The sequence below is a fragment of the Betta splendens genome, chromosome 5 (assembly GCF_900634795.4).
Source record: "Betta splendens chromosome 5, fBetSpl5.4, whole genome shotgun sequence".
NCBI lineage: Eukaryota > Metazoa > Chordata > Actinopteri > Anabantiformes > Osphronemidae > Betta > Betta splendens.
The window spans coordinates 8887765-8913018 of NC_040885.2; the positions used below are offsets into that span (position 1 = coordinate 8887765).

The 25254-nt window shown below is 47.1% G+C and overlaps 1 protein-coding gene across 12 annotated transcripts in view; it reads right to left on the reverse strand.

The window, feature by feature from the left end:
- The window catches only part of foxp4 (forkhead box P4), a 159900-nt gene that overhangs the window by 59592 nt on the left and 75054 nt on the right, over nucleotides 1–25254 (reverse strand). Inside the window, exon 1 of one of the 12 annotated variants that reach the window (XM_029149803.3) lies at nucleotides 20386–21044. The exons of the other annotated variants lie outside the window; for them this stretch is intronic. The gene's annotated coding sequence lies outside the window, so the exon portion shown is untranslated. Of the gene's footprint in view, nucleotides 1–20385; nucleotides 21045–25254 lie in introns of those variants that run through there. 12 annotated transcript variants of the gene reach the window in all.

Below are 25254 nucleotides of genomic sequence, written 5' to 3' on the forward strand. Positions count from 1 at the left end.
AGTCTTTTTAAAAACCTCTGTAGCGTCCTTGCTTTCGCAGCATTCGCACTAATATGGACTCTAGTCGCTCTCTCTGTGACTGTTCGAGGTAGCGAAGGAGAAAAAAATCCTTCCTCTCAGCCTCTCCCTGAGCGTTGCTGGGATCCCTCACCGCATGACTCCAGACTAGTCATTCTCCTCGCCCCTGCATTTGTCTTCTGTAATAACAGTGAAAATAGCAAGAGGTGAAAAAAACACGGGATGGAAAGAACCTGCATATTTGTCATTTCCGATTGTTTACCTTTTTCACGGCAAATTGATTTTTACGTCTCCTGTTACTGGAAGCGCTCGGAGCGGTGCTGCCAGGTCTGTCTGGCCATGGCCTCGGCTGCCAAGGCAGTCTCTGGGCTTTATGGCCGCTCTCTGGGGACAACTTTTAAGGCTTTCAACTCACAAGTCATTTCAATGATACAATACCGCTTTTGTCCTAACAACCTTTGTTGTTTTCCTTCTCTTCTTGCTGCCTCTCACTTTCTTTCTTTTCATCTCTTCTTACTAAATCCTTTTTCATCACCTGAGTGTGAGTCACAAAGACTCAGGCCTTTTTTAGCTTGTCTGTGCCTGTTGGTGCCTGTTGTGATGCAACAGTGTAAGTCCACCTTTTCTGGTTTATTCCACAGAAAGGACCTGCTGCAGGACACACACTGAAAGCCAGCTGACGTTTCAGGCGGTGGGTGAGCCTGGTTGAAGCAGGCTAGAGTTTCGCTGTGGTGGCTGGGCGGTGTGCTGTGGTTCCGATCTTCCTGGGTTCTGGTAGGGGTGAGGTTTGCCTGCAGGGACCTCCTGTGAGCCAGGCAGCAGGCCTGCGCTAAACTGAGGCCAGGGCTAGGAATAGTCCTCAGTGCAGAGTGCGGGCCTAATGGTGTGTTTGTAAGGGTGAACCCAAACAAACAACCTGCAGTTTGAATTGAAGGACTGAGGAGGGCTCGGTCCAGATGTGTTGAATGAGAGAAGCGCGCACAAACAGACCACATGTATATATACAGAGATGCAGAGGCTGAAATAGATCTGTGGCCAAACAAGTCAACCGCGTACTGTACCTCCAGGCTGAAGCCGTGGCATGGGCCTAAGTCCTGCACACTTCTGGGCTTTTGCCTTACGCACAGCCAGTGTGTGTGTGTGTGTGTGTGTGTGTGTGTGTGTGTGTGTGTGTGTGTGTGTGTGTGTGTGTGTGTGTGTGTGCGTGCGCGCGAGCATCGTTGATGTCCCACAGTTTCTTTCCATATTCACACTAATTAGAGAAAACGGCCAGAAAACCTCTTCCATAATTACTCCCCAAGGAGCTGGGTTTCAGCACGGCCATTGTGAATACCCAAACACACACACACCCACACACACACACACACACACAAATACAATATACTAATACGCCTTTGACATTTGAATGTGTTCACCTGTTTGTGTTTGTCTGATGCTGGAACAGAGCACACAGGTAAAAGTAGTGAGGATATGTGCTAATTAGACCTGTATCTCCAGTAGGGAATGGTGTGTGTGTTTTTGTGTGTGTGTGTGTGTGTGTGTGTGTGTGTGTGTGTGTGTGTGTGTGTGTACAGTAATAATGGACATGTCAGAAACAAACATTAACTCCATTCACCCCACAATTACACCTTTTGCAACTTGGCCTACACAGAGTGGCTGAGCTCACATCAGTCTCTCGTAATCACAAATCTAAATAGAGCTTCGCCATAGTTTATCGTCGCTCTGCTTTATGTGCGTGTGTGTGTGTCTGACACCCAGATAATGCGGCATACATAAGGTCAATGGTTTTAGAAAAATTGCTGTCTTTGTCACACTGCATTGGTTCTGACTTTTCTGCATTTAATAGCGCCTTTAATTCAGCCAGTGCTGGCCTGCAGCAGCTTTTAACAACTACAATAGTCTTATTCAGCGCACGCTCAACTGCTCATATTCAGACAAAGGAGCAGAGATATACGACAAAAATCAGGCAATCATTTTTTGTCTGAGCGTCAATAGTTGGGAAAGGAGTCTTTGAGACACACATGCAGACATACGCACGCTCCCTGCCCAGTGTTTGTGGTGGCGGAGCACAGCTGGTAACATCTGGATGTATTTTAGAAGTGTTTACATTTCCAAAATGCTGAAAAACTACACAGAAAAGAGTCGGACAGAATTCTGGAAAACACTGCAGGTGCCAGAGGAGTATTAAAGACAGGAGTAAGCCCCAAAAGAAGATTGTTTAAAATCGATCACAGCGGAGTTAGTTCACCTCCAAACACTCGCACACACACATTCTAGCAACCGTTGGCCAGATGCAGTTATTGCCATAATCCTAGTCCAACAATAACTAACATCTGGTTCACTAATTGGCAGACTGCAGCTTCTCCGTCTGAGTTTTGTCCCATCAAGCTTCCCCTACTGAAGCCGCTCCAATGAAAACTGAGAAGTTGCGCGTTCAGCTTCTCTTCGCGCTGTTGTTTTCACTGTTTACCAGATGACAACTACTGAACAAACACACACACACACACACACACACACACACACACACACACACACACGTGCGCTCCCGAAGAGGCCTGTATTTCCACTCAACTTCTCTCAAATGACAAAAACACAGTGGGACGTCCTCCCGCCTAATCAGAGCTGACACTGAGGAGAGCTCTTTCATATGACGTTAGGAAGCGCACACACACGCACACCCACAGTCTATAGGATGTAATTTTAGTGATTGCATGTAATGTGCCGGTGAAAGCTGAACCCTGACAGGCAGCTTAAGGGATCCCTGCTAGACCCCAAACCAACCCCGCTCTGTGGAGGGGTCAACACACCCATGCACAGGTTTGAACCCGGGGCAAAAAAGCAACACACCCGCAGTGACTTGTGTTGTTTAGGATAAAAGACCCGGGATGTGGTGAACTTTAATTAGCAAGACATTAGAAATGAGTTCTCCAATGTTGCCCCACATAAACTGTCCTTGAGACCATGCTAATCTGCTCAGGTATGCCACTTTCCCATGGCCCAGCCCAACCCCTGTGCAGACGCATACAGACACACACTCACACACACTCACACACACACACTTGCGAGGGAGATTATTAAAGCGACCTCGTGGCACAGGGAGGTTTTCTAATGGATTTAACATCAGGAATGATTGTTAACTTTTAGGACTAAAAAGACTTGGAGCGACTCCTGAGAAAAGCGAAGCACTTAGCCAGACACATGGATCACATGACAACTGGGCTGCGGGAGCCGGGACCCCTGGGAAAACGGCACAGTGCCATCTCTCAGATCACACGGACTCAGGAGCCAAGCGGTAATGACGCCGCGCAGCTATATCATATTTAGGTATGAATAGACCATTCACATGTGCAGAAGTGGACTTTGCCTGCGTGTGATGTGCATCCCAGCCAAGCAGTTAAAAAAGATAATCACCGTGAAATAAATTAAACCTATTAAGAGGAACGTATGCTCAAGGTGACAGAAGAAATTAATTTGGCTCAACTATTGAGACCCATACCTCCGCCCTGCTATAGGATTTCTACCAAACTAATTATCACGCTCCACTTTCAGAAATAATAAGGAAAGTACTTAATAGGTTAGGATTCACCCCTGCATTCATATGTCCATTTAACATCCCTGCTTTCATACCCACACACCCGTGGCTTAATGCAATTTTACATCTGTGATTTAAAATAGGGGAAGGAATTATATTTCAAGTGGTGTCGGGATTAGAATACACAAGCAGCAATATTAAAATACTGTACTGTCTTGTGTGTGCGCACCACGCTTTTATGAGAGGCTGAGCAGAGGTAAAGACGTTAAATAATGTTTTTGGCACAGTTTAGGATGACGGTGGAATTACAATGGAACCACAGATCTCTGATTAGTCCTTCCTCGCTGTATATTAATTTTGGTTCTCTTTCTGCTTTGTGCTGGTTTGGAGTTTAATTTTTAAAGAGAGCACAGATATGAAAAGACCCCCAAGTGTGTTCTCCTACGCCAGCAACAGAAGTCTGTTTATCTAGCCAGACATTCACTCCAATTATAACAACATCCAAATGCAACTATTGTTTCATTTCAAACATTCTTTAAAATTAAAATCACTTTTTTTGCTGTTTTTATGCCTCTACTTACACACCAGCAAATTAGCATTCCAGCGCCCCAGGCTATGGGGAAAGTGTGAAGTCAAAATGCATGTTAGGCCAGTTTTGTTCATTATCAGTGCAACAAAAGTTAAGAATAACATAAATAAATAAAAAGCCTGAATAAGCCCCTGAGACGGGTTTTATCAAAATTATGTTTTTCATTGCTTGCGAATTTCAATGCAATGAACATTAATCATGCATTTGTGAGAATCTCGCTGTGTACTACGGCCTCTTACTCCCTCCTGTCTCGCTTATTTCTCTGTCTGCTATATTACATCGGCCTCTTCGCCGTGCCGTGTTATGGTAATATGCAACATATCAATAACAGAGAAGCAGGCAAAGTTTAAAAAGATTACTGTGAGCAACACAGCGGAGTGTATCCCACACACGCACAGCACCGACACACTGCCCGCCTCCAACGGCATCAGCTGAGCCGCGCTCATAAACATCAAAATAAAAAAAAATTATAAAAGCAAGGCGCGAGTGAGAGGGAGAGTCTATTAAGTGCTGTGGTTTTCTATTAAACTCCAGTGGAGGCGGGGGAGAAAAGGGGAAGAGGAGTTCACATTATCTAAGAGAATTCCAATTAACACTCTCCCCCTCAGTAATTAGCTAGTAAAATAGCTAGCGAACAAACCCAAAATCCCAACCCTGACGCCACTGAAATGCCTAATTAATTCTCGAATCAGGAGCATCTGACGCATGGATGACAGACGGAGCGGCCCGAACCAAAGCAAAGTGTAAATAAAAAAAATCTCATTCACGCTAAATTATTGTGACTCCTCTTTTGGACCTGCCGCAGAGTTTATTAGCGCTAGTTGACAGACGTGGCTGAATGTGGGGACAAAAGTTGAGGATGTGATCAAAAACTCGAGATCTAGAAGAGAAGAGGGAGCACGACAGGAATGAGGGCGAGGAGAGAGAGGGACGGAGCGAGGGAAGCAGGTATCGTTGAGCCGTCTGCTGCTCATTTGCTCCTTCACTGGTCACTTCTTCCACTGTTTAATGCAAACAGATGAGGCCGCTCCTCGCTCTTTTTTCCGAGTCCTTCCTTTTTAATGGTAGTTTCTTGGCCCCTGAAATAACGTCAGCGCGGCGTCTATTAAAACAGCATGTGTCCCAGACTGCTACACGCACGGAAAACCTCGGCGCATGGGCGCTTTTCGCTGAACTTTTAACCCTCTTTCCATAAAGCGACACCTGGGGCGCGCGGGTTAGGGTGTTTTCACACACATGACAGGGCCCACGAAGGCAACAGCTCTGTAGATCATACACACTCAGAGCGGATATCAGCGCGAGCCCTATTAAAACTTCACCCATCTGCAGCTCTTATCAGTGACCAACGCTGATGGAGAACACGATAGAGTTAAACCCAATCAGCCAACAATCTGTCTGGCCTGTTAGATCCCACTGTAGCACCACCTTGAATCAGCTGCTATTAATTTAGGCGCACACTTTGTGGACAGTATTGTAGCCGTGGCGGTGGCTTTTAATATGCTGCGATACAAATCACGCGGAATCGACATCGATTTTTACAGCCGGCAGACATGTGCACCCGCGCAAGCACACGGACGAGCGCATGCAAAGTCGCACACGTCGGAACAGTGGCACATTATGAAAAAAACACACACTGTCACACGCTGATCTGTATCTGGACAAGTCAAACTGTGATAAAGTCACTCTACAACTACAGCAATCGATGGAAGTAATTTATTTACCTCACCAGGCAATTTCTGCTCTGTCTTCAGAGAGAAGGGGAGAGGGAGGAAGAGAGGGAGACAGGGGGAGATTTGGCAAGCATGTGTGAGTGGTGTGTAAATTAATCTAGCAGCAGTGAGATCCAGAGCCATGTATAAGTCCATAAAACAAGAGGAGGTTAAGGCAGCTCACATCATACACACACACATCAGGCAAAGGTCCAACACCAAAACCACTTCTTCCACTGAGAGGAGAGACGTGAAACGTCATCTCGGTTCCATTAATGTGATGTGCTATCCCTAGATGCCACTAAAAGGAGAAAAAAGAACAGTTCCTTCTCCTCCTTTCACGTTCTTCCTTGCTTTCCCTCCATTCAAACGCAGCACACGCTGGAGAGAGGCCTGTCCACGGTCCTTAACTTTAACTCAATGAAATAAAAGGCACTTAACTAAGCCTCAATGATCGATACAAACACTGCTGCTGGCTGGTGGTCACACACGCACACACACACACACACACACACACACACACACACACACACACACACACACACACACACACACACACACACACACACACACACACACACACACACACTTATCCGACCTCCTCAGATGCTCATGCATATGCATGTCCTTGGTGATTTATGCATCCTGGCGGGGGTGTGAGCCTATCTGAGAGCAAGGCCGACACACAGGTCAGCTCATTTGTAAATCAGTTGCCTATTTATGGATGTGTATGTGTGTTACCTTCATTTATGTGGGTGTTTGTGCCTATAAATCTGTGTGTATGCGTAGAGGTCAGTATTGGAAACAGGCTCATAATCGCTGTAACACCTTCATTCATTACATTTATTGAATTCTTTCCAGTGTGTGTATATTACCCGAGCTGGACGGGATGTTTGTGTGTGTGTGTGTGTGTGTGTGTGTGTGTGTGTGTGTGTGTGTGTGTGTGTGTGTGTGTGTGTGTGTGTGTGTGTGTGTGTGTGTGTGTGTGTGTGTGTGTGTGCTGCGCGTCTATAAGTGCCAACTAATGCTGCCAACCATTGCTCTGATCTCATTCTCTCTGACCTCTCTTAATATTAAGGAACGTTGGGGGAAAAAAAGCTTCAGAAAACGAGCTCCTAAGTAAAATTCTGTCAGGTAACAGGGTTAAAGAGACTCAGTCCCACTGAATCATGGTTAAAATGCACCCATAGATGAGTCGGGGGTTAAACTCTATTCATCTGTGGCTGGAGCTCAGAACATAGTATTCTTTGCACACAAAGTGAAAAACGTGTGCTCTTGCTCCACCCTCCTCCCACCTCCTCTGAACAACAGATTTGGGCTAATAGGGCAGCTGCTTGTCCACCCCCTCCCCAAAAGAAAAAACACACGCGCACACACACATGCTACGCTGCTCCCCCTGCAATCCGCCCCCCAAAAAAGCCCAGGAGGAAGCCTGTTGTTTTCAACTTGTTTTTGACGTGGCTGTGAATGGAAAAGTTCAAACTATTGGAAAAGACTGCATTTCATTTTCCTTCTAGTTCACACAGATGATAGAAATGAAAGGAATAAATCATAAAACGTAGGCTGCCTGTTTATCCGTCCAGCTGGATGCGTCTTGTCTTCTGTCGCTACTTGGTCAAAAACAAGCAAGAGAACACACACACAACAACCACGGTGTGCAACGTCATCACTCACACCCACAACCATCCAAACACGTCACCGTAAAAGACTGGATGGAGTAAAGTACAAAACGAACACGCGTCTGGATGCACAAAAGGGAAACACGAAAATATTGCAAGTTATTGCAACACAAAAAAATAACACCCTGGGAAACGCTATCGAGATAAAACCCTTCAAACACACAATAAATCCCTGGTGGCGTGTGTAAGTAAGCTGCCTGAGATGTTTCAATAGACTGGAAACAGGCGCGGGCGCTCGCCCCAATAACCTGAGACAGGAGCTTCTGACCTCCACGCGTGTTCTGGTGTTTGCGTGTCGGTGCGTGGGTGCCCATGTGTGTAACTGGAACCAAACTGGAAGCCATATGCCACTCTGCCTCTGGTGCCAGGCAACAGCCCCTAACTAGACGCACACACACACACACACACACACACACACACACACACACACACACACACACACACACACACACACACACACACACACACAGGCGAATGCGTGCGCTCCTATAAACACACACACACATGCACATGCACACGGTGGCTTTCCTGTAAAAAAAACCCTCCACTTCATTAGGAAAGTAAACACAAGTGCTGTCTGAAGTGGCTAATTAGAGACTAATTACTCCCTGCTCGTTACTAATGCAAATTAGATTACGCTGCTTAACTTCCTCGTGTCCACAACGCTGCTGTTAATTGAGGCCTTTTGAAATTAAATTACCCGCTAATTAGCATATCAAAACCATTAATTCTAAGCAAGGAGGGAAAAAAAACAACAACAAATGCCAAGTTTGGCTAATGAGTTTTGTTAATTGAATATGTGCGCTCCACACAGGGGTCTGTGCCAGGAATACCCATTCAGCCGATCGGCGCGCACGTGCACATCATGCATCATAAGAGCAGCATATAATTAAAGGAGCTGCTCCATCTCTCCAAACGCTTTGTCAATATTTCCCTCTGAAGGCACGACTCCACTGATGTTCCGCGAGCGGGGAGCGAGGGACGCGGAGCGCGGGAGAGGGGATGGATATTCATCTTATGAGCGGTAAGAGAGCCGCTGTACGTGAATGTGGAGAGCGTGCGTTGTAGTGGCATGTGAGCCGGGTTAGCGTCCGTCCAAGCCGCCTTTGAAGTAAAGACCTCTGGCTCTTGGCTGCTCTCCGTAAGCCTCAGACCCCCTGCCAGCACCCCCCCCCCCCCCTCCTCCCTTTGGCCCCTCCTCACCTCTGCCACAATACCTGTCCAATTAGAGAAACACACACATGCACATTTTATGGCCACTAGCAGGTGAACCAGAGCTGAATCTGTATTTTTCTCTCTCCAGCTGAATAGATTATTTGAAACTTTGTGGATTGAGTATATTCACTGCTGGGTCTCCCCGCTGAAGAATAAGAGAGGGGCCACACAGAGGAGCCAGAAGCTATTAGCTACTTTAATCTGCAGAGGAAATAAAAGAATCATCCATCTAAAGATCCATCTGGGCTTTGCATGTAAAACCAGCTGAAGTAATGTATTTCTCAACAACGTCCCGCTCCCTTTTCCTAAATATCTGCCCAATCAGGGTGCGTGAAAAGCCCCATTCAGGTTGGCCCTCATAAAAGTTTCATCTTATTTCACTTTCCAACTTCTCATTTCATTATCCCTGTAATGGCAGATGAAAAAATGAATAGTAAAATTGAGAGGTAGCCACACAAAAAAATTAAATAACCATGATAATTAGATGTAAAGATATTATAATTCCTTTAACAGGATGCATAGAAACTGCTGCTCAACAATATTTGCCCTAATTGCTAGAATTATCATATTAACCAGTTACCATTTGAGTAAGTTGATTAAAAAATTGATTATTCGTCTATTTCTTTTAGGAGTTTCTTAATCAAAATCTAACATCCTTGAAAAATTAATTTGAAGCCGTTTCTTATCAGTTAATTAAATCGGGTTGGAAGTCATTTTTTCTGTGCGGCATGATTAGAACGGTTCTGTTCTCTTCTGTTCAGACACCATGACGTTAGAGGGGGAACTTTTCACTGTCTCATCAAACATTCACAACCACAAGAATAGGACTTCTTTGAAGGGCCTGCCGCTTTTTTTTCCTCCAAACCTCTGCCTTTCTGATAAATTGTGCTATACCCAATAGATCTTTCTTTCTCGTTAACACATTCTCATTAACGGACAGAGAAAGCGAAAGGGAGGGGGGATTAGAGGAGAAGAGAAAAGGAGAGCAGTGGGGAGAGGCAGAGGGGAGTCGGGGAGGGAGGGGGCTGAGCTGAACAGGGGAACAAGAGGTGGGAAAAACAGAGGCGGAAAACCGAATCGCGAGTAGAGATAAAAGTCGAATGGTGAAAGGAACACATCAACAAATTTTAGTGGACAATAAAAAAAGTAAATGCTGTGAAGCGTACACACACACACACACACAAACACACACACGTCGTCTGGGTGACAACCTTGGGCCGGCCTGAGCTGAGACTAAACAATAAACCAGGAGCTAAAACAAGACCTGCTGTTACTGCAGAAATAATCTCCAAATCCAGATTTTTCTTCATCTAATTTTCAGTTAAATTATTATTAATCAAAGTAAAACTAAACATGACTCTGTATGCTGCAGGTAGTGGTGAAAATTAATTTCCCTAAGATATATATGTAATAGATTTCACTTAGTTACATATCAATTCAAATTTGCAACTACACATAAGAGAGTGACTTCACCTCAGAAAACTAGTTTTCTATTTCTGGAAGAAGACTAATTATAAAGCTCTGCCCCTGGGAGAGAAAGAGCCGGTGCTGAAGGAGAGAGGGAGGCAGCGAGTCCATTCAGCACCGGCTTCGGTGGAATATACGTTTGTTACTCTCCACTTCAGCGAGCAGCGGAGCAGAACCGAACTGATACAGCGCGCTCCACTCATCTGTCCATCCCCGGCTCCTCGGGGAGGTATGGGAGGATTGGAGAAGCCGGGGGGGGGGGGGGGTTCAAAAGGAGAATTAAAAGGAGAATCGTTGAGGATACGGTGCGGAGCGGTGGGTCTCTCTGATTGGATAATGAATTGAATGATTACTAAAGCCTGGCTCGTAAAGTTGCACCGAAATCTCAGCTCATCATCAGCCAATCAACACGCTCGCTCATCAACCAATCAAACCCCCCGCCACAGGGAGATTGGAGGGGGGAGCTTCTATTTGGTCTTCCATGTGCCTCTCTCACCACATTTCTCCCTCTTTTTTCCTCTTACAGCATGTCACTCTGTGGTACAGCTGCCCTCATCTTTCTCCATGGGAGACAGAGAATTCTCAAAGCCGCAATTACGGCACAGAACTATCCATTTCCCCTTCAATTAACCCTGTGGGAAGGGGGGGGGCACGAGGAAAGCAGGAAAGGGGATGAGAGATTCAAATTTGGGACGAAGAAAGCTACACCCCCCCCCCCCCACACCCTACACACACACACACACACACACACACACACACACACACACACACACACACACCCTACACACATACACACACACACGCCTCAGGTGCTGAGGAGTGAGAGAATTACACCTGCTCAGGGTGAACCTGACCCCGCAGCCAGAGGTCAAACAAGTTACTATACAGCACAGGCCCCGTATCCTCATTACCAGCAAGTAGACCCAGCCGCTTCTCCACTAATGCAGACTGTATGTTAATAACCAGCACTCAAACCACAGTGCATGGCTTTCAAAGCTAATAGAGAGAGAGGCTGAGACAGAGGATGGAGAGAAAAAGAACAGAGTAGAGAGTGGGAGAGGAGAGTTGGGGGTGTGAGCTGAGACTTGTGTTTCTTAGATCAACGGCTGAGGGCCTGCGCCGTGCAACAACGGGCCACTGTGACGGCATGCTCTCTCGCTCCCTCTCTCTCTCTCCCTCTCCTTGCTCTGCTCCCCTGTCCTCCTCCACTCCGCTCTCTCGCCTCCCCCTCCCCTTCCTCCCCCACCATCCTCCACCCACTCTGCGAGCGAGCCCCTGGGGAAGCCGCTCAAACCAAAGCCAGCCTTCAGCAAAGTTTCTAAGGCAAACTTTTCACAAAGCCCCCAGAAGCCGCGCGCCCGCCTGACACGGAGCATGCCGGGGCTGCGCTGCCACTCCCGCCCTCCCTCCTGTCCCTCCTTTTTGTACTTTAGTCCTTCGTTCCTCCCTCAGTCCCCTCCTTCGTTTGCGCTGACGACTCAGAGGCTAATGCGCTGTTCCTCACTGACCTTTAGACAATGGAAACCTGCTGCAGCAGAAATTGTCGATTAGGGCTGCAGGTTGCGAATGGCAGCGCTGACCTTCACTAGGCAAATGGGCATAGTGGTGTCTAATCACCGAGTTGCTCAGTGGTTTCCTTTAAAACTCGTCAGAAATGCCTTCAGACTTCAACTGAACTGTTTACACTGATTCACTATGTGCACTGACAGGTCTTTACACTCAGTGTCATCACCAACATGCATTAACCTCATTTAAAATTAAATTTGATTACTTAAAGTAATTGATCTTAAATAGCATCTCTAATAAAACAATTAAATAATTAGGAAAAAAAATATTATTATAGCTAAAATAATTTTTCAACAAATACATAAAAAACTACAACATTTTTTAAATTAAATTATCACTCTCAAAACGTTTTATTAGGTTAAAATGAAAACATTTTAGCAATTGAACCCACAATAAAATAAGGCTCCTGGAACACAGAGGGCTATCGATTGACCCTGTATTGAGTGCTGTCATTTCGCTCATATAAAATAATTTATTCTGACTGAAATGGGGCCCGAGGAAAGGGAGTAAATGTTGGAGGTAAACTGTGATGACAGCTTGGATGTAATGAAGAGGCTGAAGGAACACAGAGCAGCGATAATTAGAGACAACAGGCATGACAGGGAGCGGAGGAGAGGGAGACTATAGATGGAGGGAAGGAGTAGATGGACAGGAGAAAGTGTAGCACAATAAGAGGCGAGGAGGAAAAAAAGGAGGGGGGGAGCGAGTATCAGCGCTCCGGCAGAGAAAAGAGCAAGTGACCAACCAGGAATAAAAACGGCGCGCGCACACACACACACACACACACACACACACACACGCACACACACACACACACACACACACACACACACACACACACACACACACACACACACACACACACAAATATAGTCCCTGTTACATTTGTTTAATTACTAATGCAGGTAAAGTTGTTAATTATAAAAGGAATCAAATGTTAAATTAAATTAAATAAGACTGATAAAATGTTCCCTCTTAGTTTGGGTCTAAAGTTGACCACCAGCGTCTGCCAGACGAGTTAAAAACATCATGTTGCTCCTTTGTAGATAAAGTGAAAGCATGCGGATGTGACAGCAGGAAATTTCATGATGGTGTTTGGTTGGTGTTTGGTTTGGTGATGGTCTTTTAATCTAGGAAAAAAAGTTTAAATGAATTGTTAATTAGAGAAAAATGGCTTTTTCACAAAAACTTGAATTGATGCATTGAACCTGAAAAATCTGGTATTAAAAAAAAAACTTTCTTTAATTAAAATGTAATCTTATAACTGTACATATTTAAACAGTATAATAACCAGACTGTTGGAGTGATGTAAAACAATTAGCTTGGCTTTAGCAGCGAGCCCTGAACTTAAGTAATGCTAAAATCAAAGCCCGCTCTCCTCTCTCCTCCTGCTTTCAACTTGTCTTTTCTTCTTGTTTCTCTCCACCTTCTTTTCCTCTCACCCTCTGACCAGTATTCTGCCGGCAAACAGCGAACACAGCTTCAAAGGCCAACGGCCCACAGCGCAAACACACACACACACACACACACGCACACCGCCTTGTCTCTCCTCAGAAACATGAGAGCAGGCTCTAATTCACAGGCTGGTAAAGCTGTGGTGGACAGCAATCTTGATCTGGCAGGATTAGGCTACTTTTATTTCCCCAAGAGCTGCAGGGGAGGGAGGGGAGGCGAGGTGGTGGTGGATGGAGGAGGAGGAGGAGGGGGGGGGGGGGGGCGGTGTAGGAGACTCGTATCCTTCTACAAATGTCAGACAGCGACCAGTGACCGGGGGCCACACATAGACACACACTCAGGCTCATAACACTCCTGAAGAAAGTGTCACCACGAAAAGAGACTCATCACGCTCCATCTCATCAGGAAGGAGGGATGTAAGACAGCAAAACGGAGGAGGAAGGAGGAGGGAGCAAGGGACAAGGGGGGGGGGTTACACAATTATTCAGATAACAGCTGGGAATAATCTAGTGGCAGATGTCTTTCGGTCAACAATGCCCACCACACACAGGCCTGCATGTGTGTGCGCATACAAACCAGAAGAGCTCCAACGCCCGAGCAGCGAGCAGCCGCCGAGGCGACAGGAAAGTGCGGCTGATGAACCAGCGCCGTACCAAAATAAAGAGAGAGAGCGGTGGCTTCCTGCTGAAAAGCCGAACGTCTCAACGATCCACACAAGTTGGGAAAGTGAAGACCTGTTTGCTTTTCTTCTCCTCGGACGGCCGTCTGAAAAACAAAACCTAAAACCTGAGGAATTCTGCGCGAGGCGGGGAGAGGTGGAGGGTCAGCCCTTTGATTGACAGTTAATTGTGGCTGCGCGCACACAGGCGCACACGCACAGACACAGACGCACACGCACACACACACACACACACACACACACACACACACACACACACACACAGTCATGCATCCTCCGACCTCCAAGGCTCCCGTTAGTGGCTCTAGCGACGACTCTCTCTCCCCCCTCCTCCCAACGCTCCCAGCGCTCCCAGTCCGCTCGCGGAGCCACGGAGGCCGCATCCCGCTGGGCCGAGCCCACACAGTTCCCCTCACCTCGAGAACGGCAGGAGAGCAGGCGGACGATGGCGACGGGAGCGGGAGAGACGCTGGGAGCAGATCCTATTTATCATAGTGCTCTGAATATGCCCTTCCTCCACTGCGCTTCACCACACGCCGCTGTGGAAAAGTTAAATCCCCTTCGAACACTAACAAATCTTTCTGTGATGTCAAGTGCAGCGGGAGGAAGGAAAGGTGTGGTGGGAGCGAGCTCTGTCAATCCGTCAGCCCGGGCAGCCTATTGTGATTTGGTTTAACACTGGTTAACAGCTCGTCCTGTCAGGAGGATGGATCATCCCACGGCGCCTCACATGCTAATAGCTTAAGTAGCATCCCATGTCCCCCGGAACTAATACCACCAATACTAATACCATGAAAGAGCAGCGCCGCCGTGCCCCAGCCTCACTTTCGCCTGCGCTAGCCAACATCTCCATACTTTAAGGATTAGAAAACATAATGAGATGCATTTAAATAGTCATTACCTTCCTCGTCCCGGATGGCGAGGGACAGGGGCAAACGCTGCACTGCTAATATCCTATCACGGTATGTTAATGCACCGGCGTCCTGGTTTACGGCATCAAAAACTCAAATCTAAAACGGAAATGAGGAAAAGGACAAAAAGGGAAATTTGGGCGACTGAGGTGGGAAGGTCTTTACAGGACGGAGCAATGGGAGCGTGAGGCCGGGCCCCGGGTCGGGTCAGACCGGGCCGGACCGCGCCGCGGTGAACATCAGCGCCTCCTCGGCGTTGGAACGCTCACGCCCTTCACAGACGTCCCTTCAATGCGCATGAGAGGCGCGGCGCAGAAAGTTTGGTCACATTGCTGCTCGGCGCGGCCCGGCGCTGATCCGCTCCCTCGGCTCGCCGCTCGATTGACGGCCGCCCTGTCAGCTCGTCGCCGCGCTTTACAAAACACCAACGGCTCTCTGATGAAGTGCTTACAAAAGGTCACGGGGGTGGAGGCGCCGGAGAGGGAGGGGGGGGGGGGGGGGGGGGGGGGTGCGACTACTGAGGAAGGGAGAAGGGGAAGACGGGACGGAGTGAAGGAAAATCCATAACACAAATACAGCTGTCAGGAGCGACGCAGCGTTAGCGGGGGACACAATGACCGAGGAGAGAGAGAGAGAGAGAGAGAGAGAGAGAGAGAGAGAGAGAGAGAGAGAGAGAGAGACGCTGCACTCCGACGCAACGGGCGTCCACTCGCCTTCAACACAACGGCGCCCGGGCGTTTCCCTCCACGCACTGGCCGTGCCACTGACCTCACAGGCCTCTGGAATCAAACTCCACGACTCCACCTGCCTCACGTCACCGGCTTCAGGCGCCGCGGCCCCTCAGGTGCCAAGCGCGCTCTGGAGAGGCCGATCTAATGCTTCCTGCGCTGTAACGACCCGCGCCTGGAAGCCCTCGCGCTGCCTTTCCCTGCAGCTTCGCGCGGCCTTTCGCTCCCATGTTCTATCTCTCCCTCTTTCCCCCTCGTGCCCATAGGAAACTGTCTCTTCCGCTCCGTGCTATTGGGTCACTCCTTCCCTCATCCATCAGCTGTTAATGGCCCGGTGCTCTGCGGAGCTGGAGAGCGGGCCTGCCTCCCAGCTACACACACACACACACACACACGCAGATGCACAGACATGCTAATGACCACAGGCTAAACCGCGGCGTCGGGCAACATGATTAGCTTATCAGTCAGCGAGGGAGAAGTGTGGACATTTAAGGAAGGTACGATGGCACCGCGAGCGGCTCCGCTGTCAGCACATGTGCAGTGACAGCTCATTCAGCGCTCACACACGGAAAAGGCAGAAAGCAGCTAAGAGCGACCGCGGCTCCGCGTCTCACAGGTGGTCCGCGCTCAAACAACCGTCTTCCAGCGTTTTTCTCCTCCGCTGTGCTGAAACTTTCCTGCATGACACCGCCTTTCCTGCCCATCATAAAAACACATCTCATCTTTGAAAAATGTGTGGGGATTTAATAGACGCACACGCAGACGGACGGACGGACAGATACACACACGCACGGGCGTGCGCACGCACACACACACACACACTCGCCCAAGCACTGAGGCCTCAACTTTGCCTAAATAACAGGTTCAATTAGAACCACATGTATAATCAGGCCTCAGTCTAAAGCAATGTGGCGGCAGTTTTACTGTGCAGTCAATCACCTCGATACGCAGCCCCAACATTCCTCCACTTACCGGCTTCCCATGCACAATAACACCTTCATTAAACCCATTTGTTTCGATTATATTTCAACAACAATTATTAAAGTGGTAACGAGCCTTAATTGATTTTTTTCTCTTTCTATATTTTATAATGATTGAAAAGCACAATTTTATTCCAAAAAATACAAACTGACTATTTCTTTAATTTTAGATCGTTATCGACAGAAATTCCACATTTAAAAAAGGTCGACACACACACGTTCGGTTCGAAAGCGCTCCCTCCATTAAAATTCACATTTATGCTTTTTTTTCATCTTTTCTCAAATCTGATCTAAATGATTTTGGGAAATTTAACCATTTCAGCTTTTAAGCAGGTAATGTACTAAGTGCTGCAATAGAGGTAAACGTGTGAGTATCTCTCCCAGGTCAAACTCTACACATATAGCAGTGTCGTATACGGGTGCTCTTCAACATCACTTTGGAGCCAAAAGCCCACTTAGACTTGTGGGTTTGGGAAAGCAGGAGGACTTTAATGAAGAGACAGCGAGAGATGGAGAGACGGACAGTCGAGCCATCCACGCTACCGACGCACAGGACATTTAAAACTTCAAACACTGTCCATTTTCACTCAAGCAGGACAGGTGAATTGAGAAAAAAGCACTCTGCTATACACACACTCCCGCACTCGGATGTATAAACTCTTCCACACATACGTTCACATGCGCTCACACTGGAGGTAAGGACTCTCTGAGTGAGTTTATGGACTAACACAATCATGTTGGTGGCTTTTAATCCCGCTGAAGAAGCTTTAGAGCACATGAGATCCGCAGCCATTAACGTCCGTCTCTACACGGAGCCCAGACACATCCTGGAGCCCGGTCGCACACGCGGGACACAGCTGAAAATCAACATTTAGGTAACGTGTCAGGCAGGGAGCAAAGCAGAAACAACTGTCTGGCAAGGTCAGCGTCGGAAAGCGGTCGGAACCAGCAGCGAGTCTCGCGTACGATGAAAGAAAACAGGACGCGGAGAAGACGCAGCTGCTGGGAGCAGAGAAAGGACATGAAGGAGAAGTGTGGAAGCGAGTCAGATAAATAGAGGGGGCAACGCTGAGGCAAGCGCACAGACACGGACACAACAATAGCCGACAGAGAGCGCGGAGAGTCAATCTGTCTCTGACACCTCTGGCTTCCTGCACACGCGCCCCCAAATAACTGCTGGTGTCTCCTAAACACACTCTTGATCCTATTGTATTTGTCACTAATGTGATGGTGGAACAACGAGCGAAGCTGGACACAAAAATGAAGCCTTTCCACATTTATACTGAGATGAAGCTGCTCTATTGAAACACATAGAACAAGGATCCGTTCCTCCTGCGGTGTCTCCCTGAAAACTGCCTATCTGCCATCAGTTTTACTGTTAATTTACAAATAACTAAATTGTCTGATAATTTGTGTTTAGCTGGAAACAGAAGCTGTAAATTGAAACATCTTTCTATGAACTGCAAATCTGCTAAAAGTCCACAGCACCGGGTCATAATTAATCAAAAGCAAAAAGAGCCAGCAGATAAAAATCATATTTTTTAAAAAGTGGCAATTTGAGCAAAATGATTACTGATATATTTATTTTAGAAGCACTTTTGATTTTTAGCTGTTTTTACCACTATTCAGTCTTTTTAAATATTTTCATATGCCTATAAAAGCCATCCATCTTTTTATGTCTTAGCTGAAATTAACAAATCAATCCATGATAAAATTCGCAGCGCAACTTGAGGCTGTGAATGCCACCGTACATTGCTGTGTCCCTACAGGTGAAATGAACTTTTTATAAATTCTAATTCAGCGTCCACTCTGGACCCGAAGCTCAAAGCCAGCACCAAATACCTGCTTGTCTGTCTGACAGCAGAAATGTGACAAGGTCGTAAAACGTGATGAAGAGCCTTTTCATTCCCGCTGGATCTTCTATTAAAGTGCAATTAAAAGTGTGTCATCGCGTCGCGGAAATGCCAGCACAGAGGACAGGGGGAGACACAACAGGAGAGGGAGAACACAGTAAATAAAATTAATTATGCCAAATGCCCCGGCGCCCATCAATCACGGGGCAATAATGCCCGTGTCAGGGTGTGCCCCCACACGGCCATGTATGCTTTTCTCTCACTGACAGACAACTAACAGCAATTAATTGTCATTTCACCCCCCACCCCCCTCTCTCTCTCTTTTGGTCTGCAGCTTCTCATCATGCGGGATTGGGATCCGTCCGACATGCGGGGACGTTGTGCCAGGTGTTTGATATTTGATGATGGGAGTTTTATACGAGGACGAAAAAAAAAGGAAAATAAGAGTAACAGAATTTTTAAAGGCCAAAGACTGATGGCAGAGCGTTAAACGTGGCCCGAGACACGGTTAAATGAGTTCATCTCGTTATTTTTTTAAGGCTTTTCTTTTGCTCTAATAAAATATTTTGCGTACCCTACTTTCGGCCAAAAGCTAAGTGTCCAACACAGGGTCGTGCAGAGGGTGCAGGCTGGTACAGACGTCAGACCCTTCAATTTCTAAACTAATAATATTATTTATCAGCGGTAAATATGCGGGATCAAGACAAACTGTCGTCCTTTTCTCCCGACAGCAGTTTAATTTAGAAATAAAACAAAAAAAAACGCATCGTTAATTTAATCTACTTAAATCCCTGTTTAAACACCCCGCATTTAAACAATTACAGATTAAACGCTATTACAGTTTAATTGTGCAGGATAAAGCTTCGTTAACGTCGCTGTTAAGACACTGATCTGCATATTGTTATTTGTTTAATCCGGTGAGAGACAAAAACGCAACGTGCAAAAGTCGGTGAGGTCACACGACGCGGTTCCCATTTCAAAAGTCAAAATGGTTTTGTCTTGTGGCCTGACCCACTGCCTCCCTCCGCTCCGAGCTTTTTATCTCTTCCAACAAGTGGTCCATTATCTTCACTGGGCGAATATAATGTTCTTTTCATACTTTCTTTAAAGTTATTGTTTAATTGCGAGGAACGTTCAGCTACTTAAAAAAAACACCAGCCGACGTTGAACGGGTGGGAGTTAAACAGGTATAAAGCGATGCCAAAGCATTCAACGCGTTCTCAGGCGGCTGTATAAAATTATCGCCACATAACCTGCGTGCGTGTTTATTATCCCATGCCTTTGCAAGGACCATTAACAACGACGCAAAGTTGAAGTTAGCCGCGTCCATTTGAACGCACTCCCGACATCTTAGTTCGTCCGAACCGGCGTGGAAAACTTTTTGTTGTCTGACGAGCGAAGGTTTCGGACAATGACACTTTCTGCGAGCTCCGGCCTCTCCGCGGCCACGGAGCCGAGCTCTGCCTCATTACGAGCTCTAATAAATTCAGAAATCCTACTCAAAATCAACCTGGGAGGGAATTAAGCTGGATTTGGGTTCCCGGTATAACAAACGTGAAGTGGTAAAGTCGCGGAAAGATAAGGAGAGAAACTTCTCGCACGGACGATTTTCTTTCTACATAAGAGATCGAAAAGATGGAAACACCTACTTCAAAGCGGCTTTTACAACGTGGCGGAGAAGTTTCAAATTCAACAGTCCAGAAACGCGTCAAAGTTAAACTGAAACAAAGTACGCGTGCCCCGCTGCGCGTAATTCTACAACACGCTATTGCGTTATTTGTCTGACTTGGAGCAGCGCCACAAACACAATGTGCGCCGCAAAGTTGAACTTCGGTGTTTTGGGGCTTTTAGTAAAGGCTAATAACTAATGTGTGCGTGTGCGTTTGTGTGCGTGTGTGTGTGTGTGTGTGTGAAAAAGAGAGTTTGAGAATAAGCGCGGAGAGACAGCGGAGAGAGTGAGGAAGACAAAAAGGGGGAAAAGGGAAGTGTAGATAATGCATCAACCTGTTCTCTGGTTTTCTGAAGAAGTCAACTTTCACGCCAGTGGTTGGACCATGTGGACAGCCCGCTTCTGCTCCTCAAAACCCCGGCGCGTCCACTCTCTCTCGGCGACAAAGGGGACACAAACCGACCGGACGATAAAAAAAAAAATCAAAACAAAAAAATGGAAAGGAAAAGAGAGGAGAGAGAGAGACAGAGAAATCTAGGATCTAAGAGCACAGGACCATTACTTTAAACGACAAAGCGGGCTCGTTAGTCCTTTTCTTTTCCCTTTTGTGTGCGTCCTCTCTCCTCGGAGTGGCCCCTCTGGAGTGAAGTCAGAACAATACTGCCGCTAAAACTCTGGCACTGTGCGCAAGTTGCCGCGGAGAAAGAGCGAGGCTTGTCGTCTTGTTTTGCCGCGTCCGCTTCCTCCCGCTCTCTGCGCAAGACGCTCGTTCAGCGCGTGTAAGCTCTCCACCGGTCCTCACTTTTTGGCATCCCGTCTGTTGCTTGCTCGTTCGCTGGAAACCAGGGGTTGAATCACCAGGGCTCTGAGTGTGTGTGTGTGCGAGTGTGGACTGTGTGTTGCGGGGGGACAGCTCGCCGCGCTACCGTAATGCCTCTAAAGCAGGTGCGCGTTTTAATCGCTGCCCTATCCTCGCAAAGCCCTGGCGCACAATAGGAAAACAGCAGCCGGTGAGAGTTATCTCTCCCTCCCTCCCTCCCTCGCTGCCTGTGTGTGTGTGTGTGTGTGTGTGTGTGTGTGTGTGTGTGTGTGTGTGTGTGTGTGTGTGTGTGTGTGTGTGTGTGTGTGTGTGTGTGTGTGCGTGCGTGCGTGCGTGTGTGTGTGTGTGTGAGGGGAAGGCACTGATCTTTTGACCTCTCTTTGCATCCCGGCTGAGTTGTGCTATTGTGGAGGCAGAGAGGAACAGATGTTAGCCTGCTCCGAGTTTGAGCTCCAAAAGCGTCAGAAACAAAGCAGGATACTCAAAGAGAAACTACTCTGCCTTTCAACACTTGGCATTCCTGCACTTTTGTCTTTCATCGATACATTAATAATCACGTTATTGAAAAATGGACACAAGTAGTCTCTAAACCAAAATAAACACTCTGATCTTTAAAGTAATTTGCTAATGACAGACTTTGTTTTAACTGATATGTTTCACATGAGAAATCTGACAAGCTAAGAAAAGCTGGATTCCACAAATACACAAATAGTCAGATATTGTGTTCTTGCCCACTACGTACCTCACAAACAGACAGTTATATTGTGATTGGCCAAATTTGACTGTCTGCCTAACTCACTATGTCCTTTATGTATTTTGGAAGCTTGACAACTTCTTTTCCAGAGTTATTACCACTCCCCCCGCCCTGCACTCACATTCATTTACTAATTGACAGCATAATCAGTGTTGAGATTACTGTCTCTGATGAAATTTGAAAATTACATCATACCTGTCACTGCAAAAAAAAAAAAAAAAAGAGGGGGAAAAACGAGAGCCCCATAACTCAAAGGAAGATCTTGGAATAATTTTGCTTTGGCCATTAAATTGGATTGTGCCCTCCTGCCTTTTCTCTTATCAAAGCTTTTACCATTGGAAAATGATGGCAGTCCATCACAGCAGCGCCCAACAATGGGCCACATGTGCAGTAAATCACAACACATTCATTAGTACAATCAATAGCACTAAAAATATGTCTTTATGTGAGTGTGTGCGAATGTTTGGGTGTGTGTTTGTGTGTGTGTGAGTATATATACGTGTGAGTGGCCTGTGATTTTTTAACCGAGCCTGACAATTTTCAGCAGGAACACTGTTGTAGGTGTCCAGTAAATCTCCTGCTAACCGGCGGCTAATAACGTGAGCCACTGACTGTCATCTAGAAGGTCCACTCCTATATGTGATCTTAAAATATCGAACAGCGTTATTAAAGCAATGCCACAACCCAACCTCAGCAGCTATATTATTGTGTGCTTTATATCGCTGGAGCAACAAACACCGCGCAGCCTCCAACTGAGCATATGAGAATCACAGCACAGAGAGGCTGAATCACCCTCATGCTTGTTGTTGTGCAACTGCTGGCATTTGGACTAAAGATATCAATCACCCCCGCCTGTTCGCAGAATCATGTTTGTTTGTTGTTTGTCTCCTTTGACTCATGATTGCACGAAATTGCGAGAATAAGCAGAGCACAGGAAAGTCTCTGTAGGATTCTGAGGTCTGCGTGGACTGAATAAAGCAAATCGAGGCCTGAGCGAAGCAGGCCATGTGAAACCGGATCAAAACGAGAGAGAGAGAGAGAGAGAGAGAGAGAGCTGGGCTCAGCATCTTAAGTCAACATCTTCATTCTTGTTCTTACTGAAAGGAGGAAAAATACTGCTTGGCCCTCTCACCCGTCTCCTTTTCCCATTTAGGTACCCTTCTCTCCCTGTTAATCAGGGGGAATAATTATCAAAGTGGACAGGTAATTAAATTAAAACATAAGTGGCGACATGAGCCGGGTTGGCTGTACTACAAGGTTTTCCCTTGCTTAATTAAAGAGAAATATGGGAGTGCTCACCCACAGTGTTACAGAGCTGGTAAAAATGAGGAAAAAAGCTCCTGCCACCAACCTGAATACGTCAGTGTGATCTGTGCAACGCAGGGTTCTGGGTGGATAAAGAAACGGAACGCGCCCGTGCGTACGTGTGGGGCAAAATTCATCTTCCTGAGCCCAATCAGGCCCACAGACCGCGCTGTTTGTTTGCATATGAGAGCAAAAGCATATGTGTGGCGGTGAGCGAGCGCGGGGCTCGGGAGTGTAGAAATGTGTGGCAGACGCATTAAATAACTGCGAGCTTTAGCAGCCATCTGGGAATAATGTCGTAAAGAAAGCCACAATAAAATCAAACTTACTGCTGTTGATGTTTACAAACAAACCCCACGAAATCCCCACAATGCATTGAGAGTTAAAGTCAAACAGAGGCCCAAACACACACACGCACACACACACACACACACACACACACACACACACACACACACACACACACACACACACACACACACTCACACACACAAATAAACAGAGCCGGAGCAGGAATGCGGAGCACAGACCAAATTATCCACATTTCCACAACATTCACAAGCACGCTCATGCGCCCACACCCACTTTGGTACACATCTGAGTGTGCATGTTTACAAATAAAGACAAAGTGGGAAGGCTGCATGCACACACACTCACGTAAACAAACACACACAAGTGCACTGTGCGGTTATGCAAAGACAACAGCAGACGGAGGCTCAGCTGGGCTGGATGCGTTTACAGCGCTGCATCCGCGCATGTGAATCCTCCTCCACATCCACTGCAGTACACTAACCTGTGTGCGTGCGTGGGTGCGCTTGTGGGGCGTCTGCATGAATCTTTGAATACACACTGATTACTGGGAGGATCACGGCCAATCACCACCTGCTTTCTATTAGCCACTCATAAACATGTTTACTGTCACAGCTGCTGTGCATCTCTCACACGCACACACACACACACATGCACAAGCGAAACAGAGAGAAAGACATGAGAGTGTGTTTTTCACTGTCTTGGCCTTTAGTTGGAAGGAATAATTAGGGAGCTCCAGCCAAGGCAGTGCAGTGCGTGTTAACAAGCTGTTTTAACACACACGCTCACACACTTCTTCCCGTGTGCCGGGACAGTCAGAGAGAGAGAGAGAGCGGGTCTCATCCTGCGTCTCAGCAGCTCGCTTTATTTGAAAGTACATGTGAGCCAGCAGTTTTATTTGTTTGCCTGTGGTATCAGATGAAATATACACACGCACGCTGACAGGTGGAGGAGGACGGGAAGGAGCAACCCGCTGACTGGTGCTCTAATTTCAAACCCAATTAAAAGTGACAGAGCAGATTTTAGAGAGAAAATGAATCAGAACTCAGACAGACGCGAGATGAGCGGGAAGTGTGTGGGTTAGAGCGCAACGCTGTGAAGCATTTAAATGTCTTTCACTGAACCACAGTGAAAAGTAGGTTCATCAAGTCAAGGACTGCAGGTCAGTGCAGGACCTCAGCACTTGTACCTGATTTACTTTGCTACTACTATGTCTGAACACAAACTATCTGACAGCTCCACTGTAGTTCCTGGGTACCTCAGGTACCATGGAGTCCAGATGAATCTACAGCTAATAATGAATCAAAAGTATTGTTCTTTTTGATTATTATAATACATTAATAAGAAAAAACTTCCCTCTGTCATAAAAGGTGTTACCTTTGAGCCGGTTCTGAAACTCTGGACTGTGTGTTCACGCTGAGACGCCCAAAGGTCCAACCTCTTGCTGGGCTCGCATGCAGGACACACACGGCAGCGGCAAAGACACACAACCGCGTGCGTTTCCACATCCCTCCAGTCCCTCCCTTGATGCGATCTTGTATCAAAGCAAACAAATGACACGCTGTCGTCTCCTCTCTTCCCCCCACTGTCTTTTTTGATGTGCGCTTGTGTAAAATGACACGCCGTATCTCTCCAGCTGACATTATCACTCGCCGGCGCGCTCACATCTTCCGGCCGCACGCCTTTCCCACAGGACTCCCTACAGCAGGGTCTTTGTCTGGGAACAGCATCGCGCACACGGACACGCGCGCACACGGAGAGACGTGGAAAAGCCTCTGTGGCATTGTGTGCTGCCAGGGGCTGGTTCAAGGAAAGCGAGGGATGGAGAGGCAGGAAGGATAGGCCCGTGTTCCTTTAGTCACCTGACTCATGTGTGCGTGTGTGTTTTGTGATACGCGGCCGTCCTCCGCCGTAGTGGAGACTTTTAATGCAGCCGAGAGAGATGTAACCCGGGGAGCTGTCACATTAGTGTGGCCATCAGTGTTAAGCTGACACACGGAACAGCCCTGATACAAT